This window comes from Cynocephalus volans, chromosome 11, assembly GCF_027409185.1.
Source record: "Cynocephalus volans isolate mCynVol1 chromosome 11, mCynVol1.pri, whole genome shotgun sequence".
NCBI lineage: Eukaryota > Metazoa > Chordata > Mammalia > Dermoptera > Cynocephalidae > Cynocephalus > Cynocephalus volans.
Window position 1 is genome coordinate 81116632 of NC_084470.1, and position 26535 is coordinate 81143166.

Sequence of the window (26535 nt, forward strand, 5' to 3'; positions counted from 1 at the left end):
GATATAAGAATAGCTACTCCAGCTCGTTTTTCTTTTCTGTTTGCATGGTAAATCTTTTTCCATCCTTTCACTCTTAGTCTATGTGAATCTTTATGGGTGAGGTGGATCTCTTGTAGGCAGCAAATAGTTGGGTCCTCCTTTTTGATCCAGTCAGCCAGTCTGTGTCTTTTGTTTGGGGAATTTAAGCCTTTTACATTAAGAGTTGTTATTGAAAGGTGTTGATTTATTCCTAGCATTTTATTGGTTGTTTGGTTGTCTTAGGTGTCTTTTGTTCCTTGCTTTCTGATTTACTGTTTGGTTTCTGTGTTTGTTGGTTCCTTAGGTTGTAGGTAGCGTTTTTGTTTGTTTGTTTTCTCTTCATGAATGCCATTTTATTATACTTGTGGGTTTAGATTTTTCTTGGGTTTTTATGGCAGTGGTAGTTATTTTTCAGGAACCAAACGCAGTACTCCCTTGAGAATTTCTTGTACGGGTTGTTGTGTGGTATTGAACTCCCACAGTTTTTGTTTGTCTGAGAAATATACTATTTGCCCTTCATTTCGGAAGGATAGCCTTGCAGGGTAGAGTATTCTTGGCTGGCAATCTTTATCTTTTAGTATTTTGAGTATGTCATCCCATTCCTTTCTAGCTTTTAGGGTTTGTGATGAAAATTCTGATGTTAGCCTGTTGGGGCTCCCTTATAGGTGATTTGATGCTTCTCTCTTGCAGGTTTTAAGATTCTCTCTTTGTCTTTGAGTTTTGCCAATTTGACTATAACATGTCTTGGAGAAGGCCTTTTTGGGTTGAATACGTTTGGAGATCGTTGAGCTTCCTGGATCTGAAGATCTGTGATTTTTCCTATACCTGGGAAGTTTTCTGCCACTATTTTGTTGAATATGTTTTCAATGCAATCTCCGTTTTCCTCCCCTTCTGGAATACCCATGACTTGGATATTTGAGCGCTTAAGGTTGTCTGATATCTCTCTCAGATTTTCTTCAATGTCTTTGATTCTTTTTTCTTTCTTTTTGTCTGCTTGTGTTATTTCAAACAGCCCATCTTCAAGTTCAGAGGTTCTCTCTTCAACTTCGACAAGCCTGCTGGTTAAACTCTCCATTGTGTTTTTTATTTCACTGAATAAATTCTTCAGTTCAGCAAGTTCTGCTACATTTTTTTTTCAGCACATTGTTTTCCTTGTACATTTCCTCTTTCAGGTCCTGTATACTTTTCCTCATTTCATCATGATGTGTAGCTGAGTTTTCTTGTATCTCATTCAGTTTCCTTAGAATTATCACTCGAAATTCCTTGTCAGTCATTTCAAGGGCTTCTTGTTCTATAGGATCTAGAGTTTGAGATTTATTAACTTTTGGTGGTGTACTTTCTTGATTTTTTGTATTTCTGGTATCTTTTTTCTGATGTTTATTCATTGTGGCAGGGGGTTTCACAGTCCACCGGTTTGAGACTATTGACTAACTAAGATGTTGCTGTGGTTGCCAATTTGGTATGGCTACCTCCGTGACTGCTCAGTTGGCCTCTAGTGCCTTGTGTGTATGGTTGCCTCAGGTCTTGGGCCTCTCCGGGGAGCCACCTCTCTGGTCAGCTTGGACTCTGCTGGGCTGCTGGATCACAGGGCGGTACCGCAGGGTGTGTGATCTCTGCTGAGCTTTCACTTCCTGTGCAGTACTTCTCCCTGTTCCGTGCACTCTGGCCCGGGCTGTTCGATCGTGCAGTGGCGACCCCACAGGGTGTGTGGTTTCTGTCGAGTCTCCGCCTCCCTAGCCGGATGTCTCCCGGCTCTGTGTGCACTGGGCCGGGCTGGGACGTGTCTTCTGCAACCCTCGTCTATCAGCTGGGCCTTCAAAACCCTGCTCGGCACCGCCTCGCCCAGGAAGTCTACCAGGTTTCTGCTAGGTGCAGCCGACCGGTCGCTCTGGGTGCCTTTGTAGCACTGTGTAGATCTTTCTCGGGACTTATCCGATGTTGGACCCTCTTGATGCACATCTCTTAGATCGCTTTTTATGCCTTTCTAGCACCTTCTTTTTCTTGTATGTTTCTTGTTTCTGTCTGCTAACTACATTCACAGCATTCATCCCCGCACCCTCTCTTCAGGGCCCTTTGATGACAGTCCCTATTTTGTGACTTTCAGATGTTTATTCTCTCCTGTATTTTTTTGTCTTCCTTTCCAATCTCATTTTAATTGTCCAGCCTATTCCTGTATTCTGATGAAAATGAATACATACATATTGATAGTAAAATAGTTACTATTGTAAAGCAGATTAACATATCTATCATCTCACATAGTCACTTTTAAAAATATATAATAAAATCTTTTCTTTTTTACAGTTTGAGTATATGCTGAATTTTTCAATAATGCAACTATGAAGAGTTAGCATCTTAGAAAATGACCCAACTCCTGGAATCCACTTGTATTTGGATTGTCAATACTATACAGCCCCTCAATCTGCTACTTTAAGAGTACCATTTGTTGTGATCGTACATCTAGGTACAAGCATGTGACTGTGTTATTATATCTTTTAGTGTCATCATGTCCCATATTTACAAATTAAAATAATATTTTCTTTTAAGTTCTGGTCCTTTTGTTTATTCTGTACATTATAGTTAGGGTTTTATGTTTATTTTTTAGAAGTACACATGCAGGTAGATATCATCTGTGAATTTCATATCAGCCTGGTGAAGAGCTCCAGGTTTTATACGGAGAGCCGTGAGTCAGTAGGGCTTGCACTCAATCAGGGATGTTTGGGCTTGCTACTATGGCCGAAAGGACAGTGACAAAAACACCATAATCCATCACTTCCAAGGAGGTCATTTTTCCTATTTTAATAATTTTACAATCATGTTTTCCAACTGATGTGCCTGTTTAGATGCCGTAACAATTAGAAAGTTGACATACCACCTTAAACAATTGTGTTAGGATCAGGGATATATGTGATTCTGAAGTTTGTGCATTTTAAAAGTTCTTGATAATTTAGGCTTATTTGTTGTGTTTGTCTTTTATTATACCAGACTTTTTTTTTTACCTTTTCCACCAGTGTGTACTGTTGAGGCTCTGCATATTATGTTTAGGCCAAAATAATCTAAGCGGCAATGGATTTAGGTTGCATATGAATTTTATGTGGAGTGTCAGTATAGCGTATGGTTAAGAACATGGGTGCTGCAGCCAGACTGCCTGGGTGCACACTCTGGCTCTACCTCCTAGTAGCTGTGGGACCCAGTTGTGGGAACCAAGTGTCCTCCTCTGATGGTGACAGGACCCACTGAAGAAGCAGGAGGGGAGGGAAGGTTAGCTACTTTCCCATAATGCCTCTGCCAGTATATACTGTATAACTAAATGGCTTCAGATAAAATCCCACCACACATACAGACATTTGCTAACCGAACAGTCACATACAAACAGAAAACAGTGTGTGCCCCTTCTCTGTAAGTGCGAGACACTCTCAGCGCTCTCAGAAGTCTCATTTTTAGCTGTTCTGGCTAGCACCTTTCATGCAAAGTTGACTCGAGGCACTCCTACAGTTAGCATCAGGCAACCAGAAATCCTCCTACAACAGTGGGCCATTTAGGGATTGAGATTTGGGTGCCATTTCTGAGGATGCAGATTATAGGCCTTGCTGAAGAGAGGAGGACATCCTGAAAGTGCTTCAGCCAGTATACCTTAGTACTGCCTGCCAAGAGTCCTTCTTGAGCACTCATTATATCATTTACTATATGATAATAATTAATAATTTATTTATATCATATAATCAATGATATAACGAGCCATTAATTTCACCAATAAGAGTCCATTTCTGGCATTCATTATGCTAATTAGCTCAACCTTGAGTGTTGATGGAAACATAGATGACAGAAACTTTGTTTCCGCTGCCTTAGGAGCGTTGCCCTTCTGATATGACATTAGCTAACCACTCTTGAGTGTGGGTTTTTTTATGAGAGCAATGGATTGGCCTTAGAGGTAACGCTTGGGCTAGCTAGCACATGCTTAGCTTCTCAGTGCCTGTGTGGAAGCATCTGAAAGTAAGTTACAGACCTTGTACCACCACCCTTTGGGCTGTCAGTGATGCTCCCGTGAGTGACTATACGTAAAGCGCTCAGCTACGTTGTAAGTGCTATATCAGTATTTGGCACCATTATTATTATTATGGTTAGTGTTGTAAATGCTTTGACCTATGTTACCAGTTTGCTGTCTTAACACGATCAGGTGTCCTATTTTTTCCACCAAATATCTGGCTTCCCATATAGCATACGAAAAGAAAGATGGCACAATCGATCCTCTTCTTTGTGGATTGTGTATTTGCGGATTCATCTACTCGCTAACATTTGTTTGTAACCCCAAATCGATACTCAAGGTGCTTTCATAGTCATGTGTGGACATGTGTAGAGTGGTGGGAAATTCGAGTCACCCGATGTGCATGTTCCCCGCTGAGGTGGAACAGAGTGACACTTTGCTGCCTTGTTTCAGCTGTCATACTGTAACCAAGTGTCTTTTTCATGCTCTATTTAGAGCCCTGTTTTTCACATTTGTGTGTTTTTTGTTGCTGACTTTACTGTTTAAGACCACCCCCAAGCAGTGTGAAGTACTGTCTAGTGTTCCTAGTGTAAGAATGCTGTGATGTGTCTTATGGAGAAAATACATGTGTCAGAAAAGCTTTGTTCAGGCATGAGTTTTAGTACTATTGGCTGTGACTTTAATGTTAATAAATCAATAGTACATATTAAATAAGGTGTCTTTAAACAGAAACCACATAAAACAAGGTTATGTACTGAGTGGTTAACAAAAATGTTGTGACCAGAAGCTTACAGGAATCTAACCCTGTATTTCCCCTAGGAGCCATGCTTCAGTGTTTGCTAATTTAGTGTTCTCAGTGACTTTATAGAAAACAACTATTGCAAATAATGAGGATAGAATGTACCTACTTCTTAAGGCTCCCTTTTCAATAGCATCTCTCTGCAATATTTCAAGAACATCAGACATAGAGCTAGCTACATAACTGTTGGGGCTCCATGCAAAATGAACAGGCAAGACCCCTTGTTCAAAACCTAAGAATTTCAAGAAGAGCATTAAACCAAGCATGTGGGCCCTCCGTGACACATCATACACCTTCAAAGACAACCCTGTACTCTGGGTTTACTCAGTCTGAGTGTCTACCTCTAAATGCCAGGCTGGGAGAGAAGGAAAACATATGATGAGCCCACATGGCTGTCACTTCTGGTGGCCAATGGTGTTGCAGTTGAAGGTGAAGGCTGCACACTTTGAAGGACACTGCTTGTCCACTAGTGCAGCTTGTCCTTGCACTACACTCTGCCCAGGCTGCCATGTTTCTGTTCCTGGAGCTCCCACCACAAGACCAGTGACCCATCCGCAGAGCATAATGCCGTGGGAGGGTAGCTAGCTCTCGGCTGATTGTGATGCCAGCCCAGACGTCTCCCTGCTTTTTGAAGATCTCTTTAGAAGACTTTGTTGGCAGAACTCAGCTAGCCCATCCCAGTCCACCCTGATGGGATTCTCCAACTTTGATTTCTGGGGAGTAGAAGTTGGAAACCCCAATATTTTCACCCAGGAAGTTCCTAGAGCTTGATGTTAATTTGATTTTTCTCATTCCAGAGGTCTATATTAGCAAGGTGGAGGGGCAGTTTTGATAACTTAAGGGATCAGTAGACTCATCCCCTCAAAATGTGACTGCCTAGCCAACTTTGTCTGCATAATAAAGAGGCTACCTAAATGACCCTACAAACGAGAGCACTGTCAAAAGTTCATGAAAATATTTGTATTATTTTTTAATTTGATTTTTCCATGAACTTTTTGAAGTACCCTCATAGAACAATGATGATTTGCTCCAAGGTACTTTCTGGGTCCACCTCTGGAGCAGCAGTGAACATTGAAGCATGAAAGTCCTCTATATTTGTGTCTTTATTTGGCTTGGCCTGTATCTTAGGCCATTCTGAATGCCATAAAAAAATGCAATAAATTGGGTGGCTCAAACAACAGAAATTTATTTCTCACAGTTCTGGAGGCTGGAAAATCCAAGATCAGGGTGGTCAGGTTCTGGGGAGAGCCCTCTCTGGGTTATAGACAGCTGCTTTCTTGTTGTGTCCTTATGTGGTAGATGGGGAAAGGCGTCCTTCTCAGGGCTCTTCTGTAAGGGCAATGATCCCCTTCATCCTCTATTGCATGCCCTATTCACCTCCCAAAGGTCCCACCTCCAAATATCATCACCTTGGGAATGAGGATTTCAACATATAAACTTTGGTGGTGGTGGTGGCGGGGGAGGGTGGGTGGTGATGCAAATATTCAAATCATAGCAGCCTGCAAGGTTTTTTTTCTTTAAGTGAAAATTTAAACCAGTTGCTAACATTTAAATCAGGAAATTTCACAAAGAAATCCTATTGCAGCCTCTCTGGGGAAAAAAAATGTGTACTTCTGATAACACTAGGTTTCCATTCCCATGTCCATCATCGCCTAGAGCTGGAGAGCAGCTTCCCCTTTACATGAAGCACGAGCTATCCTCTTCCATAGCCTCTGTGTGCTGTCCCCCACCTGCCTGGTGTCCGTGGGCAGGGTTGACATCTGTGGCTGATGGGCCTGCTTTGAGCCCACTGGTGCCCAGGTGATACCAGTTGTTAAATAGTTTGAATATCACCCCTGCTTGGAGCCATCTGAGTTGCTAACCCTGCTCTACAGAGAAGCAGCTGTCAGCCTCTTGCAAAAAAACAAAAACAAAAACAAACAAAAAAAACAAATTTAAATTCTGACTCCAGGGTCACTCTGTTACACTGATTAATCTGTTAGATTGTCAGTATTCTTCACCATTTCATTTATGGGACACAGAGCTTCTAGACTGAGTCTGAGAGGAATTCAGAAAGTCTGGCCATGTCTGTGCTGATGGCACTGGGAAGCCAATTTGCATGAGGGCTGAGGCCCCTCCTGGGGGACAATTCATCCTGGTGAAATCAAGAGCTGGATATGGAGATCCTGACCCTGATAGAGAAAGCTCAGTTGTCAGATGATGGCATGATTTCTGACATCCTGATTTCTCTCTGTGCCCAGCTCTCACTGGCTCCTCTCTGTGTCCCTTAGGAGGCAGAGCAACACGTAGAAAGGGACCAGCATTCTTCTGAAAACTTTTGGGTATCCCTCCAACAGAGTTGAACGTAAAGGGGATAAAGAGACATTCTTCCATCACTTCCCCACGAGCAACACACCTGTTTTGTTCCCCACACTATGAACACACCTGCATTTTACTGGCAGCACCCTGCAGACACTTCAGTGCTGCCGGAAAAGACGTGTGTACGCCATTGGTGGTCTGGGGTCCTACCTAATCCCTCTCTCACCCTTTCACATCCTTTACCTGTTGTGCACAAGCAGCCAAACGGGCTCAAAAATAGAGAATGTGCCAGGGTGGTTATATTGGCTGTAATTTGCTTAAAATATTTGGATGTAGAATGGGTGCATATGTGTGAAGTTAGATCGAATTTGTACTCTAGGAGTATAGGTTAATATTTCAAGTATTTTTTGTCTGTTTACCTATTGCTGCATAACAAACCACCCTAAAATTTAGTGGGTGGGAAGGCAAAACCTGAGTATTGTGATGGTTAATTTTAGGTGTCAACTTGATTAGATTAAGGAATATCTAGAAATCTGGTGAAGCAATCTTTTTGGGAGTGTCTTTGAGGGTATTTCCAGAAGAGATGAGCATGTGGGCCTGAGCGGACTAGGTGGGAGGGATCTGCCCTGAATCTGAGCAGGAACCATCTAATCTGCTGGGGGCCTGGAGAGCATAAAAACAGAGCAAAAGGCAAACCTCTCTACCTGCTGGAGCTGGGATACTCTCTTCTCTCCATTCTGTGGACATCCAAACTCAAGACTCTGCAGCCTTTGGGTTCTAGGACTTATACCAGCAGCACCTGGCTCTCAGGCCTCTGGCCTTGGACTGAAAATCACACCGTTGGCTTCCATGGTTCTGAGGGCTCTAGACTTGGACTGAGTCATGCTACCAGCATCCACTTTGCAGATGGCCTGTTGTGGGACTCAGCTTTCATAATTGCATGAGCTGATTCCCTTAGAAAATCCCCTCATACACACACACATGTGCGCACACATGCGTGCACACACACACGTATCTCTCTTATTGGTTTTGTCTCTCTGGAGAACCCTGAATAGTACAGATTTTGGTACCAGGAGTGGTTCTAGAGAAACAGAATCTTAAAGATGAATTTCTTTAATTGGTTTCACGGCTTTAGACCTAAAAATACTAACAGCCTGGGAGTCACAGCCCCTCAACCAATTTCCAGAATTGAGTCAGTTTACAGACCCAGAACCCCTTTAATGAAGGGGTGGCCAGGTACCCTTGGGGAGGGACCCTGGTACCCTATCAAAGATTTATACTATTAATCTTTCTCCCATCTTTCCCCAAGGGGACCTACAGCTTTTTACCAGAGGAACTGTGCATTGGGGAAAGGGAAATTATCAGACCTTTTGGGGACTACTTAACAGTGGATCTGAACTGACATTGATTCCAGGAGACCTGAAACATCACAGCGGCCCTCCAGATAGAGTAGGGACTTACGGGGGTCAGATGATTGATGGAATTTTAGCACAGATCTGAATCACAATGGGTCCAGTGAGTCCCCGAACCCATCCTGTGGTTATTTCTCCGGTTCCAGAGTGCATAATCGGAATAGACATATTTAATCCCCACACTGGTTCCCTGACCTGTGGAGTGAGGTCTATTATAGTGAGAAAGACCAAATGGAAGCCATTGGAGCTGCTTCTACTGGGGAAAATAATAAATCGAAAGCAATACTGCATTCCTGGAGGGATTGCAGAGATTAGTCCTACCACTGAGGACTTGAAAGAGGCAGGGGTGGTGATTCCTATCACATCTCCATTCAACTCTCCTATCTGGCCTGTGAAGAAGACAGATGGATCCTGGAGAATGACAGTGGATTATCGTAAGCTTAACCGAGTGGTGACTCTAATTGCAGCTGCTGTACCAGATGTGGTTTCATGGCTTCAGCAAATGAACACATCTCCAGGGAACTGATATGCAGCTACTGATCTGGCAAATTCCTTTTTCTCCATCCCTGTCCATAAGGCCCACAGAAACAGTTTGCTGTCAGCTTGCAAGGCCAGCAATACACTTTCACTATACTGCCTTGGGTATATCAATCCTCCAACCCTATGTCACAATTTAGTTCACAGGGATCTTGATCACCTTTATCTTCCACAAGGCATTACACTGATCCATTACATTGATGATATTATGCTGATTGGATCTAGTGCATGTGAAGTAGCAACCACTCTGGACTTACTGGTAAGACATGTGTGTGCCAGAGGATAGGAAATAAATCAGACTAAATTGCCAGGGACTTCTGCCTTAGTTAAATTTCTAGGGTTCAGTGGTGTGGAGTATATTGAGATATCCCTTCTAAGATGAAGGATAAGTTATTGCATCTGGCCCCTCCTACAACCAAGAAAGAGGCACAATGCTTAGTGGGACTATTTGGATTTTGGAGGCAGTACGTTCTTCATTTGGGTATGTTACTGCAACTCATCTACTGAGTGACCTGAAAAGCTGCTAGTTTTGAGTGGGGCACCAACTAGGAGAAGGCTCTCTGGTAGGTCCAGGCTGCTGTGCAAGCTGCTCTGCCTCTTGGACTATACGATCCAGCAGACCCAATGGTTTTTGAGGTGTCAGTGGCAGATAGGGATGCTGTTTGAAGCTTTGGCCACCCCATATGTGAATCACATCAGAGAACCTTAGGATTTCGGAGCAAGGCCCTGCCATCATCCACATATAACTACTCTCCTTTTGAGAGAGAGCTCTTGGCCTGCTACTGGGCCAAGAAACTCAATGCTTGACTATGGGCCATCAAGTTACCATGAGACCTGAGCTGCCCATCATGAACTGGGTGTTATCTGACCCAGCAAGTCATAAGGTTGGACATGCACAGCAGCACTCGATCATCAAATGGAAATGGTATATACGTGATTGGGCCTGAGTAGGTCCTGAAGGCACAAGTAAGTTACATGAAGAAGTGGCCCAAATGCCCATTGTTCCTACTCCTGCTATGCTGCCTTCTCTCCCCAGTCTGCACCTGTGGCCTCTTGGGGAGTTCCCTGTAATCAGTTGACAGAGGAAGACAAGGCTAGACCCTGTTTTACAGATGGTTCTGCAAGATATGCAGGCACCACCTGAAAGTGGACAGCTGCAGCACTACAGCCTCTTTCTGGGACATTCTTGAAGGACAGTGGTGAGGGGAAATCTTCTCAATGGGCAGAACTTCGAGCCCTGCACCTGGCTGTGCACTTTGCTTGGAAAGAGAGATGGCCAGATGTGCAATTATATACTGATTCACGGGCTGTAGTCAATGGCTTAGCTACATGGTCAGGAATGTGGAAGGAACATGATTGGAAAATTGCTGAGAAGAAAATTTGGGGAAAAGGTATGTGGATAGACCTCTTTGAGAGGACAAAGGATGTGCAGATACTTATTTCCCATGTGAATGCCCATCAAAGGGTGACCTCAGATGAAGAGGACTTTAATAATCAGGTGGATGACCTGTTTTGTGGGTACCAGTCAGCCTCTTTCCTCAGCCACCCCTATCATCACCCAGTGGGCTCACAAACAAAGTGGCCATGATGGTAGGGACGGGGGTTATGCATTGGCTAAGCAACATGGATATCTGCTCACCAAGGCTGACCTGGCTACAGTCTCCACTGAGCGCCCAATCTGCCAGCAGCAGAGACTGACACTGAGTCCCCAGTGTGGCACCATTCCTCAAGATGATCAGCCAGCTACCTCATGGCAGGTCGATTACACTGGACCACTTCCATTATGGAAGGGGCAGCATTTTGTCCTTACTGAAATAGACACTTACATTGGATATGGATTTTCCTTCCTAGCATGAAATGCTTCTGCTCAAACTATCCTCTGTGGACTCACCAAATGCCTTATTCACTGTCATGCTATTCCACACTGCGTTGCTTCTGACCAAGGAACTCACTTCATGAGCCAATTCCTTAAAAATCTCTCTCTTCCTCTCTTTCTATGTATATATCTCCCATTGGTCCATTTCTCTGGAGAACCCTGACTAGGTGAACTGGCCCAGTTTTAGAGGGAGGGGAATTAGACTCCCGGAGAGAGGAGCAGCAAAAAAAATTTTCAGCGATCTCAAATTCATGACAATTCTCATCTGAAATCCCCACTCTGGGAGTGGCTGGTTGGGATTTGAAAGAGCCTAATGAGGAATTTACTATCCTCCAGAGGTGGCTATACAATGGCTTCAAATATCATGACCTGAAATCTCCAATGGAGGGTTTTTAATTTGCATAAGGGATATGTAAAAATAATGTTTCATTGGTTGAGTGAGTGGTGTTAAGATGTTTGGTTGGCTGGAAAGACTCTGCAGGCACCATCACCCTTGAGTCAAGGAGGTTTCAGAATGTGGCAAGTCTAATGCGACTGCACATGCTCTAGGTCTAGAAAGTCATCTATCTTTGTGTCTTCACCTACCTGAGGCACCTGTTGCTTGATCCAACTAAAAGGGGGCTGTTTACAAGTGAATGACATTCTCTTGGAAGTTTACTGTTGGAAAGCCCAAGAGTAGATAAAAGGATGTTCCTGGGCTTACAGAACAGGTTGCATATTATTCTGAGCCCACCTGTTCTAAGAAATGATTACATGAATGAAAAAATTCAGCCCAAGACTTGCTTTTCTTATGACATGCTACACAGCAGTGAGGCATAGGAGAGGAGCCACATAACTCCCACCTCTAATTGTTGGCTGTTATCAATATTGCTTCCCTGCTCCAGATCTGACAATGTTGAATGGCCAAATGGGCTTAGGTCAGCTCACAACAGGAGCTTTTGTCTCTCTTTCTAAACACAGACCTGTATTCACATGACTTTGGTTTGCATATTTAGTTGCAGGCTGAGGAACTGGAACTGTGACATTGGAAGCCTGGCCAGCCTGGCCTGCAGCAGGACCCACTTCATTTGCTTGCTGGAAGGAGCAAGAGGCACAAGCAACCATTATGCCTGGCAAGAGCAGGTGGCTCCCACTGTCCTTGTTCAGTGCAGTGGCCCTGCCCTGGGCAAAGGTGGTCCAGTGGATGTCTCTGGCTCCATCTTGCAGATCATAGTGGCTACTCCTCCTTCCAAGGGGAGGAGCCGGGAGGGCTGGAGGAGGCTGCTGTACTGTTGCCTCCTTCTGGGGAATGGAGAAAAGGCCTCTTTGTGGAAAAAGGACTGAGAAAGAGGTACCCCACCAATGTATTTAAGACTCCTTCTGCTAATCCCAGATACAACTGCAGAGATGATGATGGAGTCCTGCATGAGCAAAGTGGATGTGAGCCGCTGACATTGAGGTTATTACTGTGACACTGTCCTCAGGCTGGTGATGTCTGTGGGCCTCCTATTTTATCCATGTACATTAGTTGTCTCCCTACATATTTCTTTCTTCAGCCACTTAACACCAGTACAGTGTTCTGGCCACAGTATGAGCTAAATAAGTGCTTTGTTGAGCCCTGCAATAACTGGCAAGGGTGCAGACAGTGAGTACGTCTGTCATGAACATTAGGAAGGTTCTAGGACAGTTTTGCAAACTTGAGTGATGTACAGAGAAGCAAGATCCTTTGAAATGAAAGCCAACTTGTGAATTTCTAAGGTTGACTTAAAATTTTTGTTTCTTAGGTACTCACAAGCAGAGAAACAGGTGTGGTGGATCTTTTCTGTTTGCCCCTCCTACCTGCACTACTTTCCTTCCCTCCACTCTGCTCTGTGTCCTGGGAGGCTGACTCATATGAACCATATTAGTGGGTTCCCTTGTCTTTTGGCACTTGCTTGGGTTCAGCCCAGGGGGAGCCCTGATGGTGAAGTCAGGCTATTAATTTGTGACTGTACCCTTTACCTGCAGGTGTCAGCTTCAGCTTCTGATAGGATGCCCTCTCTACAGGCTTTGTGCTCCTCTCCCACCTCCCTCTTTCCTCCTCCACCTCTACCCCCTCCTCCCCTTTCTTTGCCTCCCTGTCCCCCCACCCACCCACCCCCAATATGCTTCTCCTTATTTTGCCTCTTTAGGCCTTTGGTAATAGTCTGTCCCTACTCCCTTTCCACACTTTTGTAAATAGTCTCCGTATTAAGCTCTCCTTAAATTACCCCATCTGAGCATGCCATCTCTTTCCTGTCCGGATCCTGATCCATACTCTAGGTCAGTGGTTTTTAAACTGGGAACTATTTTTTCCCAGGGGACACTGCACAATGTCTGGAGACATTGTTGATTGTCACAGCTGGGGTTGGGTTGGGGATGTGTGCTACTGGCATGTAGTGAGTAGAGCCCAGGGATGCTGCTAAACATCCTATATAGGAAAATCCTCCACGACAGACAATTATCCAGCTCAAAATGTCAGTAGTATTGAGGTTGAGAAACCCTGCTTCAAATGTTAATTCTTATGTCTGCTATACAACCATAAAATCAACACAAGTTTATAAACTGCATATACATAAAACAACAAAACCACTGAAATTCAGTCTTACAAATCTGTTAATTGAAAGTTAAGGACACAGTTATTTTGCTGAAATTAAACTGCTGCTCACAGTACAAGTGTGGTCCTGACTGCTTTGGTGCTAGTTGTTTTTCAGTTTGGTGTGTCTAGACTCCATAAGCTGGGGGATGACCCAATTCTCTTAGTATGTCTCTACATAAGCTTCTAGGAAACCTTTGTTCCTAGGACACACAGCAGGATTTTGCTGGCTTTAATTTGGTACCAATATAATTTTCATCGAAAGTCTGCCATTATTATTTTTCTCATTAACCTGGCCCAATTGAAGCTATGTAAATTGGCACCAATATGTTCATGTATGCAATTGCAAAGGAGGGCCCTATGACAATACTCAGTCCTTCAGATATTTTTAAAGACTTCATAGAAATTAAGGCAGGATATTAAAATTAAATGTTTGTAAGGGACTCATGGAACCCTGAGAGTCTATCTTGGACACCTGTGAAGGAAACACTATTGTGGTGTTTGATGGAACATGGGAATAGCCCCTAGATCCTGCACATGGCTGATGATGGAAATGCGGAAAGCTTCTATTGTGGGCAGAACGCTTGGGTAATGGACAAATACAGCTTTCTTTTTGTCTTTTTGTTTAATGCCTCAAAGATAAAGCCTTTTCCAATGAAATCTTTATCCCCAAACAGCACCTAGTGGGAAGTTCTCACATACTCCAATCCATGTTTTGCTTTCTTGGCTATGGCTCTCTAGACGGACTTCCCTTGTGATAGAAAGGAAGAAAGCAACATGAGGTTTTTTTATTCATGTAAGAGGTTTCTTGGGTTTCCTTTGTTTTCCCCTGGCTGGGGAAGTGCATAAGCTTCTGAAGACTATAGAGTTTCCACTGTACTGTACAGAACTGCTTTGCCAGGAGCTGTGTTCTAAATTCCATGAAGACAATGCAAACTTTATTCTGGTATCTAAGAATGCAGCCACTGACAGTATCAGTCACAAATCTTGTGTTGCTCTTTATTTTGTTCACGTGTTAGTACCTTTTGCAAATCTAAAACAATTATGAAACCATTTAAAAACAATAATGCTTAAATGCAAACACTCAAATGTTATTAAACTGTTAACATCTTGCTGAATTATTTCCTTATGGTTAATTACTTCATTTCTTTATAGCCAGCCATGATGGATTGCCAGTTAGGGTTGTTTCCCACTCTGTAAGAAAATATAGTTATGTGCTTTGGAATTGCTCAGGGTGCCCATCACCACTTTCAAGATAGTCTGAAAGCATTTATGTTTCTGGTGGGGAAGCTCTTCATTTTAATTTGATTTTTAGTTTTAAATAAATATTTAGCTACCATGATTTTGATGAAAAGCTCCTTACTGGCTTAATGAAGGATTTTTATGGATCTATATAACATCAGTGTCTTAATTACTACAAATGGATAATAAACTCTTTCTCATATATGAGAATGGGAAACACACAGAGTGAGCACCATTAGGAACAATTGGATTTTCACTTGATAATTCAGTAAAACAACAACAAAAAAATGTAAATACTGCAAATAACAGCCCAAGGGGGAGTCTCTCCACAGTTCCACTAGAAACCATAGAGCATAACTAATTTTAACAGATTCTCTCCATGTTTTTCAGGCTGTGACAAAAGCAAAATATAAATTCATGCAGGGAATGAAATAGTTGTTCATTTGGTGGGTGCTAATTAATTTCTCTCTGTATGCTGGAGACATTGAATTCCTCGTCATAAAAGGCCCCTGAATTCAGGAAGATGCCCAGACAGGAATATATGAATCCAGGCAAGTAGCTGCAGTATACCAGGAGGGCTGTTGTGGATTCTTACAATGTGTGTGTGGCTTTGAGGAATTCACTTGGCTTTAGAAACTGTCACTTATTGCTAATTCATATTGGACTTTGCCTGGTTAGCAAAAGGCCAATCCGCAAATTATCTGAGAGGTAGTAGTTTCAGTGCTTCACAGAAGAAAATGAAGAGCTGTTTAGTAGGTCTTGAATGAGCTACTGAAATATCTTACTTTTAATAATTTCCTAATCAGAAGTTTTCAAACTATGGTGTGCCTAAGAAACTCTTAGAAAACTAGGTAAAATGCATATCCGGGGGCTCTATTCCAAAATATTAACCCAGTAGTTTTGAGTAGAGTCCAGGGATCTTTTATTGACACCCATATGGATCACATTTTGAAAACATTGTTTTTTTTGATGGGTTAAACATTCCCCTGGAAATTGTTCCTCTTCTTTTTGTCATTTGTTTCTTTATTTCATAAAAGTACTAAATTTTACTCAACTTCTGTCCAAATGGGCTCAAATTTCAAGTTAAAATCTCAAAGCCTGCTTACAGGCATGGGTATGTTTTTCCCTCTTCTTGGCCATTCAGTGTGTTCAGGATCCTTTTTTTGTAGCTTAAAAATTATTTTTTAAAATTTTATTTTTTAACTGACCGTTTTGATCATACATATTTATGGAATATTATTTAATACATGTATATACCATGTGTAATGTTCAAATTAGGGTCACTGTCTATATGTTATAGCATTTCAGAGAGCATTCTAGAAACCGAATGACAACTATTTGCAAAAAGTGACCTATAAATTGAGTACCTCACTGTATCTCTACCTTTCTCATAGCTCTGGTTTGAATTAAGGTAGGGGCCCAGAAACTCTAGAGTTTATGTCTGAAGAAAGATTGTGCCCCCAGCTCCAAAAACATATTTTATAGACTTTTTATAAGAAGATTTTTAGCTTGTTTCTACAACGATATTTGACTAAAGATCTATCACTTTAATTGGGGGTAAGCACTAACTTCCAGGAGCATAAAGCATTTCCTTTGTCCTACCTACACCTTGCTCACTTTTGCACCACCCCCTCCCCCATTGAAAAATTCTCACTGTTCTATAATGCCTTCTTTATTTTCAAATGCACTGATTACAAAAGAAGAATATTTTCTTCTTCTACTTCAACTCCAGAATCTATAAAACTGTTCCATTTTTTTTCCATCAAAAATATGGGTCCAGCACATCTAACCCAGGAGGATCACTGAGGTCATACATAACTCCTGTATTTTACTTATCAGGCCAAAAATTGAGGTTTAGATTTTGGTTAAGAAGGTAACACATTTTCAATTAACAGATTAAAGAAGTTCAAAGGAGATAATGAAAATTGCTCTATTCTACCACCGTGAGGTAACTTGGTTATTATTTTTGGCACAGTTGACTCAATCTTCCATATGTAGGTTTTGTTGAGAGTTTAAAGTTTACAGTACACCCTCTTAGGAAGTTGTTGACAACATTTGACCTATTTGGCCATGCTTCACCTTTTCTTGAGCACCTTGTAAGAGGAGAAAGAACTATGGGGTGCTTAGAGATGCCCCCAAGGCTTTACAACAATTTTGCTGCTGGCTCCTTTCCAACCTGGTTCTCTCGCTTCATCCTCTTGGAAGTTTTATGAGATGTAGTTTGGGACTAGTGAAATAAAGTTTTCTTTTTCTTCCTCCTCCTCCTTTTTCTCTTTCCTCCTTCATTTTCTTACTTTTCCTTCTCTTTCCTCCTCCTTCTCACTTCTTTCCTCAGCTGGCCCTGTCTAGACAAAAACACAAACCTTCCCATGGGGATCTTAGCCATCGATACTCACATGGCACACTGGAGATGCAGATTTTTCTCTCTGCTGTGACTGCTGTAATTTGATATTTGCATACCAATAGCCACACATGTTTTCTTTTAGTTAAATGGCATTAATATGACATCCTTTGTCATATGAGTAATCTTTATCCCATGGGGTTCATTTATCTTCTTTTGGCGGCAATTTTGGTGGCATGTATCCATTGGTTATTGAACACCTACAGTGTGCCAGGTGCTGGGGTGAGATCTAAAAGTGTATTTACTCACATAATTCTTGTTCCCCTCTTTGAGGTCAATCGTGGTGTCATCATCTGACAGGTGAGACACTGAGGCTCAGAGTGTTAAGAGATTTGTCCTCCTGTAATAGAAATGGGACTCCAACCCTGGTCTCTTGGATGATAAAGTCAATGAATTAACAAAACGTTCTCCCAACAGTGGAAAGAGTTTTATAGAATGGTATAAAAATGTCCACCAGATGAGTGACCCCATTAAACAGAATAGATTCATTCTGCCAAGGTTTTCAGTGCAATGAGAAGAATCTCATGGAGTCTTGGCAAGCCCAAGTTCTAATGGACTTTTTCTCAAAGTCCAACCCACCAGGCCTCTCATGGTCAGGGCGTTCCAGACTTTAGTTTCACCCTGGAGGCTGTGTTTGCTGATGTCTGTGTTTGGTGATGTGGAAGGCTTTAATTTGGCATCTTGAACAAGCCCCTTGGACGCTTCAGACAGTAAAAGGCTTCTTGTTACAACCACAGGAAATCTTGCTAGGAACTGAGGTCTGACTGAGTTAGTCACGAAGCAGACAGGACAGTGTAGGTTATGGAAACACTTTGTTTGCCTGGGGTGAGACTGGTCATGGAATGTGAGCTGGTGAAATGGGATCTGCTCTATTTCTCACATGGAAAGAGGATGAGTCTTTAGGCAAAGGGAAGGTGGAAATCTTGCTTGGAGTCTGGGAAGTCCATCTTAGAAAGGAGGAGGTAGATACCAATGGCATCCCAGCATAAACTCCATTAAGCAAATCTCAAAGCCTGTCAGACCTTTTAGTCAAATTTAGGAGAGAGTTCCTTGACATAAAAAAAAATCAAGAAACCCAACTCTTGTTCAGGTTGTTTACAGGCTGGTATAGACAGGAATAAACAAGATGATTTTTCTTGTCAGTAAAGACTGAACTGTAGTAGTCACCTGCTATATCAGACACCTCCTTTCTGTATATGAGAAAATTATTTTCAGTGACCATTATGAAATGAAGCAAATAATGGACAGAAAAGACATGCAGACAGTCCAAATTTTCTTTTATTGACTGTATATATAATCATGCTATTAAAAAATAAAAATAAACATTACTGAACCAAAATAGAAAAAAGTAATGCACTAAAACTTTAAATTATACTAATGCATTTTTTGAAAAAGGGGAAAATTTGTATATTGATATTCTTTTGCAGCAATAAATACAGTTTTTCTTTTCAAGGCTTCTATAAATTTGTCAATCACTTCAATAAGTTGATCTTCATATATTCACGTTGTAGATGGTATAGCCATTTGTTAGTCTACGTTATGGTTGATCAAAGAACACTTTTTATTCATTTTAATTTTAAAAGTTTTATTTCACACAAAGGAGCAGATACAAAAGTAACTGGGAAAAGTCTTAAATATAAGGCTAAATTTGATAGTGATCCATAAAAATATTATTTCACCATAAATTCCAGAACTCACAACACTGTCCATGTGTGTCTTTATTCAGGCTTTCAAATGTCTTTGCTGTTGAAAAATTTAAACACAAACACACTGAATGACACAATTGAATTAACTCAAATTCTGTTTCTTGATCTATACAAATCACTGTGTTGTCTTTATCTTAGAGCTCCTGTTTAAAAGCAAATATGTTGTACCACGGGGGTTGGAAATAGGAGCTGTGACCAAAGCAAGCTTAAACCATTAGGAACTTACTCTTGAAAGCAACATGCGTAGCTGATTCCCAGTGTGTTCAGGGACCACTATAACAAACTCTTGGAACTAACTTTCATGCAGAATATAATGTTTATTAAAGGATAAATGAGAAAACCATTCTAATTTGAAGCTTATACATGTACGTGTTATTGAAACTGAACAGAGTAACTGCAGCAATTGTTTAGAACTTAAGTCAATGACGGGTTTTTTCTTAGGGAGGAGTATTTTTTCATTGACAGTCTTTAGGATTGCAAGTGCATGGTGATAATAAAAAGGAAACCAACTAATGTAGGAGGTGGTTTTATTGTTTGTTATTTCCTGTACTTGGGGAAGATCACAGCTCTGTCCAGCCCTTGGTAATCCCTGCTTAAAGCTTTGGCTTCAGGTGTTTTGAGCTATTTCTAATCCATTTCATGATTCTCTTTTCCCACCACTTTTCTCAAATGAGGCGTCCCTGAGGACAGAGTCTAGGCTGGGGTTAGGATTCTTTGGAAATGCAGCCTGATGGAGGACACAGCCTGTCTGAGTGTATGAGCCCCCACCCCCCCAACATGAAAACATGAACTTTGTGTTGCTCACCAGAGGGCTGAGTTTGTCTCAGTCTTTGGTGTGACCACTCTCAGTCCCCAGGTTTCTCACCATGGTTGGAATGCCCTCTGACCCTGGTACAGAGTGACAATAAATAGTCTGCATCAAGACTGGATCTCTTTCTAATCGGGTTCTTTACTTTACCAGAGTTCTCAAATATACCAGGCCTCTATCTTCCTACCAGAGGTGGAAATAATGCCAAGCTAGCTGTCTAGATGATGCCAGAGGGTTGTTTTTACCAGCTGGGTTCACCCCCCGCCCCCAGTTGCATTTTCTTCTAAAATGGCTGCTTAACAACACCATGTATCAGGAGACAATCTTGATTAGCTAATCCCATTAGGAGATGGTCCCTTGCAGGACAATCTCATCAGAAATTCCCCTGGAGGAAAAATTAGTATTAAATTTGGTTGAGGGAATCCTAATTACATACAAATATAGTTGCTCTAAAAAATATCCCTCCTGTGATGAGACCAAAAAGACCTATGCATTCATCCTCATCTTTCTAGTGCTCGCTTGGAGATTTCATTTTTACTGTATTTATTTCATAAATACAGCCAGTGCATTCCATTTGGCTTTCAGTGTGAGATAGAATATTTGCTGAAATTAGGAGCACTGGGAGCCTCTGAGACTAATACATCCACAGAACATCTGGAGGAAAGGCAAAGAAAATGTTTTGTGCATATTTTTTGGAAAGAAACAAATAGGACTTGGGGAGTAGGAGGTAGGTAACTGAAAGTGCTTTGTCTCACATGAAAGATGATAGATGAGAAACCCTGAATAATGCACTCAAAGCCTATTAGGCATCACGTGCTTCACGAGTGAGGCTTTTTTTGCTGGTCCTGGGCCTCTCTGCCTGGGACCCATTCTTTGTCATTCTCCTCTGCCCAAGGTGGGGGGTGGGGTGGGGGAGATGACCCTTGCAGGCTGTATTTCTCAGGTTCCTGTAGCATCTGCTGGGTTGGGTCAATGGGATTGGGGTGGGAGGTTGGAGGACAGGAGGTGGGAATAAATGACACTGTTCTCCCTCCCTCTCTGCCTTGGGCAGTGTTTCCGGCAGCACCTCTGTCTTCTCTGTGGCTTCAGGCATGCAGTGGTTCTAGTTTATGCCAGACCCTGGGCTGAGATAACACCATCCCTTCCCTCTGTCTCTTTGTCTCTTTACCTTCTGGGTAGTAATAACTTCCTGCTGTTGCTAAGTTCTGGACTGCCTCACTGTTCCCTGTTGGTTTTTCAGCTCTTTCTTCTATTGGGTAACCAATTACCTGCTTTAAATTTCCTCTGTTTCAAATACAGAGAAGATACTGGCTTCCTGGTAGCATCATGAAGGATATGGCCCAATGAGGACCGTACATGAGGCAGATGTTCAGTTTATTCTTCACTTACACATGTTCCTGTCCTTGTCCTTCTCCTTGGATTTCGTCAAGGACCAGGTCTAAATTGTTCTAGACTCATATATCTGCTGATCTGTGCACTATTGGAAAAGAATATTGTTTATACTTATAAGGTTGATCGGTTGAATAGATCTTGAGGGCTAAGTAAATGAACTGAATGCTGGAGGCTCAGGGTTGGGAATAGGTAGGAATCCTGGCAGACCTTGGTCATTCAAGTGCTCCTATTGCCACTGCCATGGCTCACCTCTAATCTGATCCTCCCTCCTGGAGACCCCAAGACTCAGAGTCCTGTAGGAGAGAACCCTGTTGGCTACTCTTAAGTCACATGGTCCCCTCTGTCTGCAGCAGTGGGTATGCATGTGGGAAGAAGGTTTGTGTTTTGGTTTCCATAATGGGCCTGAGTCTCTGCAATAATCCTCCTGCTAAGACCACACGTGAAGGGAAGAGGGAATTCCCTGGAGGGAATGGGACACTGTTGGGAAGGGGGTACGGAAGGTGGGAAGCCTAGTGGGATAAATATTCACACATGCTCAATGAAGAATAGTTCCTTGTTGTTTACTATTCCAGTCTCTCCAGGGAGGGTCAGAGAGTAACGACGGTTTATCGACACTTGACTAAGAGCATCATCTCATTGAAGTTGGTTTACAGATGAGCTGACTCCTCTGTTGGCCAGAGCGGGAGTGAATGCCAGCGGTCACACAGCTGAAAGGGCAGCACAGCTGAGTTTGGTTTAGGTGGGTCTGAGCCCAAGGCCCAGGATGGCAACCACTATGCCATGAAGCCTCCTTCTGGGGAGCTAGTTCTGTTTACCACTCGCCCTCCCCAGATTTCCCATTTTTCACCTGGGTGGATCTGAGTGTCACTTGCTCAAGGGTGCACATGGGAGGAAATAATGTTGGGAGATGTATCCCAGGACTTTGGGGTTCCAAGGACTTCCCTTTATTCCCTCATCCCCCAAGGTGTTTTCCTGAGAACTCTAGTCTTGTGAGGCATTTTGCAAAAAAGGGACAAGCAAAAACACTTTGTGTGGTTGCATCCACCTGAAAAAAGCTACATAGGATTATCTCCCTGCAGGGACTCACAGCATGTAGTGTATTAGAGACTCTGAAAAGCCCTAAAGTAATAAACCCTGTTGTGCTTTGTTTAACATGGAATTTACTAACCTAATTTGACCTTGGAACACATCATACTCATTAACATCTCTTATGATGAACATCATTTAGGAAAATTTTACTGTACCAGCAATTTCTCATCCAGGTAAGCTGATGGGGATGCGTGTGGCTTGAGATGACCAGCCCAGGGGCTGTGGCCGCTTTGAGGCATGGGGAGAAATATGGTGCGGGATGTCTATGCAGTGCAGTCCAGAATTTCCAGGTCATCTTCAGACCTGCCTGCATTGCAAGACATAGCTTATTTTTATGAGTGACTTTCTCTTTCCTCTCTTCCCCAAATACACAGGAGTGCCACTTTAGTATGCCATCTCATGAAAATGTCAAAATAGATTTTGGGACTATTATGCCACCAGTTAAGGTAACTAGAGGTCTCTTAGGTATTTCAAAACTACATTTGGGGTCAGTAGTGGTTTCAATGTTTAGTTAATGGATTATTGTATCCTAGAGTAAGAAGCAAACTTATGATGTCATCCAATCTTTTCCCCACAGAGATGCAAAGAAGAGGATTCTCTAATTCAATTGAAGCATTCCTAATTAAAAAAAGCAGTCCCACCTCAGATCTTTTATACATGGCCTCATTTTAGATATAACACAGCAATCTTTCCCAATTTAATTTTCTAGCTTGCACATGTATGATTGTACATGTCAGTGGTGGTGGTGCTGGTGGTTGTTTGGTGGTATCCTCATTAGAGAATTAAAGAATAAGGTTTCTGCAGAATTATAGTGACTGTATTTGAACTGTCAGCCATCTTCCCATGATACATTGTAGCTCGCATCTTTTTGCTATAAAGTTGCAATGCTATAAATCTGGAAAGAGACAGGCAAATTACAAATTAGGCATGTTGTGCTATTAGCTGTGGATTTCATGATAAATTCTGCACATAAAAATATTCCTGCAATGGCTTTATCTATGAGAATTTGTACATACTCCATATATATCTTCCAAAAGGAAGACCGATGAAGAATGGTCTCGCCAAGCAATAAATACATAATGAAGCATCACCTTTGACCTTTCTTGCTTTCTATGAGGTCAAAGTTGGGATGGGTTATAAATCATGATTTATGCCTTTGAGTCTGGTATTTTTTTAAAACAGCCTTTTTCCCCATTGGTTTGATTTTGAGTTGTTTAATTATCAACCTGCAATACTTTTACTTCTTCAATATTAGGTACATTTGTTTAATTTTGGATACAATTTGATTTCCAATATTTGGCTTTGTTTTTCAACCTCAACACATTGTTTTAAATTTATTGGAGTATAATAACATTAATGTAAAGACTTAGTTGCAGTAAATAACCTATAGACACACACACACACACACACACACACACACACACACACACACGAGGGTACTTCAAAAAGTGAGTGGAAAAATAGAATTGAAAGATAATATGACTCTTTTCATGAACTTTTTGAAGTACTCTTATATATTTATGTGCTCAACTGCAATCCAAATAATAGTTGTTTTAAATAGAATTTTTAGACGTTTTCTTCACATGGTATCTTTTTCTATTTTTCTTCAAAACTCAGACTTCTAAGTGCTCACAGGAGCTGTGGTAGCTCAAAACTATGTGGGATGTTTCACACACAATTATAATGAATTTAAAAATACTGTTTGACTTGATGGTGGAGGCATTTTGATGAGAAAGAACTTTTAAAAATGGTATTTCTTTTTAAGATAACTAGTTATTAGTAAGAGAAAATCTGAACTGGCTTTGCAGCCCTGAGAGGCAACCTGGTCTTCTTAAACTACATAGACAGCATGCAGATTTCTTCTTGTCTTTGGGGTTGGTCTTAAATTTTTAGATTGATGGATGGACAAGACTCTGTAGCACATACAGTCCTGAAACTCCACACTATTTGATGTTAAAATACATCAATCAACTTTTTAGCATAACTTGATGCTATAATTGGATACTGGCAAAAGCATATTTCATACATTACTTTTGTTAATTTGTTTTTAATGCCCCAGTGAAAGTTCCATGCTACTTAGTACCTCATGGGCAAGAAACAGTTTGTACCCTACTTAAGAAAAACCCTGGGGTGCCACACATACAGGGTAAAATACCTCTTTCCTCCCCAGATTGCCTTCACACCTTGAGAGTTAGTTCTTTTAACTATGAAATTGTTGAAACAGCACAGAATATTTTAGCTAAACCAGCGTCACCTCATTAAGTATCCTGAGCAAGGGTTGAATGTGGTCGTGTGGCTACTCTAGTGAATATAGTCCCAGCACTAAAAAACATTTATTGCTACCATTAAAAAAAGAACTTTTAAAATGAGTTTGAAAGAAAACCATTACATCCTTAACTACCAAATAAACTCAGTGGCCTATGTAGATTATGATGAAATATCTCTGCTGCTTCAATCTTACTCTCTTTGTTCCATAAACTGTAATTCATGCCGAGCTTCTGCTGACGATCTGGTAACTATTCTCGCCCCCTTGTCCTTCCCTGTTCTCATCAGCTTGCTTTCCCTCACTTTCGGTTTTTGCTTTGTCTGCTTTATGCTCTTGTTTTCATCTTGAAATAAACTTTACTCCTTATTTGCTTTCTTAAGTGTGTCTCTCTGCATGTAGTCTAAGGTATAGAAACTTTAAAACTTTGCTTTTTGAGAGGCGTGGGAACCGGCTATTATAGCATGTGCCAGTTTTAGATTTTTGTTAGCATTTTTTTTTTTTTTGGTAAATGCACTAGTCCCGCTTATCCACAGGAGATATATTCCAAGACCCCAGGGGATGCTTGAAGCCATGGATAGTACTGAACCCTATACATACTACATTTTTCCTATACATACATACCTATGATAAAATTTACTTTATAAATTAGGCACAGTAAGAGACTAACCACAGTGACTAATAATAAAATAGAACAATTATAACAACATACTCTAATAAAAATTATGTGAATGTGCTCTTTCTCTCTCTCAAAATATCTTACTGTACTGTACTCACCTATTTTCAGACCATGGTTGACTGTGGGTACCTGAAAGCACAGAAAGCCAAACCGTGCACGGGGGGGTCTGCTTTGCAATTAGCTGATATGTATAGATGGTAACATATTTAGGAAAGCTTAAGTGAATTGACCTAAATCATCAGGAATAGAGAAGTGCTTAGTTTTCCCACCACCAATCTGGCCAAAGTCTAAAAACTCAGTTTCTGGAAAGCTCTGAGAATCCTAACAGGATATTTTCAGCAGTTTGTCATTCCAAGAGGGCAGATCACAAAGGCTTTTCCTCCACCTATTTTCTCCTTCCTGCTTGAATGTGGACATGCTCTGTCTTTAAATGCAAAGATAGGAGTGGGATTTGGCAAAGTAATTTGCTGTCCAGTACAGGGATTGTACCTCGGACCTTGGTGTGGTCAGCACCATGCTCTAACCAGCTGAGCTAACTGGCCAGCTTTTAGGGGTAATATCATCACTAGAGTCTCCACTGTTGGGCCAGTCAGCATTTTCTTGGCCTCTTTCCTAACATTTTCCCAGTAATATCAAAAGTGCTTTGGGCAAGAAATAGCTAAGTCTCTCTTTTCAGCTGAGCCATTATCTTAAAACTCATTGCAAATCATTGGTACCATTTTATGACCGGAGGTTTCCTGAAATTAAACCCAGGCATTCCAATGAAAAGGGGCTTAGCAAAGCCAGCATCAAGTGTGTGAAAGTTCATGTTTACTTTAAGCTGACAATCTCTCTATTGGGGCTGAGGCCCCACACTGCCTTCATTTAAATTCCCACCCATTACTTCTGGGGCTGGCAAGCAGTTCAAGGGACAATACCTTCAAAGCTGCAGAATGGCAGCCAGAAACAAGAAGACAAGTCAGGAGACCCGTCTTGCTCCCTCTCCCCTTTGTCCTAGGTGTCCTCATGTGCACTCCACAAGCTTCTCTTTCCTCATCTTGGAAGTCAGGATAAGGCGAGGGTTGTGAAATCAAACAAATCAATGGACATGAAAATACTTATTACCTGAGTTTAAGATATTTTGGCTTGATTTGTGGCAGGGCTAGCTTCCTGGGCATGTGACCTATGCAGCTGCACAGGGCAGGTGCTCAGAAAAACCCTGTGCTTATTTTTTTGAAATAATTTTTGAATAAGTGGCTCTGCATTTTCATCTTGCACTGGGTCCCCCAAATTATGTAGCCAGTCATGACTGCAGGTCCCTGGTTGGTTTGTACAGATGCTTTTGTTCAGTCAGCAGGTGTTTACTGGGTCCCTGCTCTGTGCAGGTGTGATTCTAGGTCCTGGGTCAGACTTGGGCCTCACGAACTCCAGTCCAGGATAGAGATTCTTGCCACCGGTGCT